Source organism: Hylobates moloch, unplaced genomic scaffold (assembly GCF_009828535.3).
Source record: "Hylobates moloch isolate HMO894 unplaced genomic scaffold, HMol_V3 SCAFFOLD_23, whole genome shotgun sequence".
Classification (NCBI taxonomy): domain Eukaryota; kingdom Metazoa; phylum Chordata; class Mammalia; order Primates; family Hylobatidae; genus Hylobates; species Hylobates moloch.
The window spans coordinates 7633696-7634745 of record NW_026652298.1 but is presented as its reverse complement, the minus strand read 5'-3'; the positions used below and the strand labels follow the sequence as shown (position 1 = coordinate 7634745).

At 51.3% G+C, this 1050-nt stretch overlaps 1 pseudogene; it reads right to left on the bottom strand.

The window, feature by feature from the left end:
* Nucleotides 1-207: 207 nt before the first annotated feature.
* On the bottom strand, nucleotides 208-758 carry LOC116462709 (phosphoglycerate mutase 1-like; annotated as a pseudogene).
* Nucleotides 759-1050: the final 292 nt, after the last annotated feature.

The window sequence follows — 1050 nt, the reverse complement described above, 5'->3', positions numbered from 1 at the left end:
TCCTCTCTGAGCATCTCTGAAAAAAAGGCAGCAGCCCCAGTCGGAGGCTTATAGATAAAACTCCCATCTCCCTGGGACAGAGCACCTGGGGGAAGGGGTGGCTGTGGGTGCAGCTTCAGTGGACTTAAACATTCCTCCTTGCCAGCTCTGAAGAGAGCAGAGGATCTCCCAGCATAGCACTTTAGCTTTGCTAAGGGACAGACTACCTCAAGTGGGTCCTGACCCCCATGCCTCCTGACTGGGAGACACCTCCCCAAATGACAGTTCCCCAGGGCTGCTGCCATGGGCTGCAGTCAGTACCCGTTTCCCCTCCTTGATCTGAGGGACTATTTCTTCATTCCAAAAGGGCAGAGCTCTGGCAGTAGTGTCCTTCAGACTCACAGGTGGTAGCTGATCTTCAGTGGGATCTGCATACCTGCAGTCCATACTGACATTGCTGTAGAAGGGATGGTCAGGCTCCTTCGGAGGTGGTAGGACAGTATAGGAGCACCTCCAGATCTTTACCTGAGTCTCAGCATGCTTGGCAGCAGTTTGTGCTTTATTGGGTTGGTCAGACCACCATAGTGCAGCTTACTGAGGTGCCAAGTCCTCACTACAAGCAGCCACCTCTGGCCAATGGCATCCAGCACTGCCCAGAGGGTCCAGGTCACTTTCTTCTGCACTGAAGTGAAGAAGATATTGAATTCGTAGCCAACATCTCACAGCACCTTCCCGCCATGCTATGCCTGCTCATGGCTTGCCAGGCTCAAGGTTGGCATGCTACCAGCCACAGAAGGGGGGTTCTAGGCACTCTCATCCTGCCAGGTCAACACCAGCTTATACACAGCCTTGGTGGTGGGGTGGGGATGTGGCACTGACTAGGGAGATTCCAGAGCCCTCTGTTTCCTTTAAACAACACAAAACCATCTCCTCTCATATCAAAGAAGCTTCTTTCATCTTGTAACAATGTTGGAGTTTTGCTTCCAAAATATAATTCTCCCAGTAACTAATTTAGTAACAGGATCCTTGCAGATTCCTGCTGAAATGTGGCCAGTCTTCCTTTCACACTCT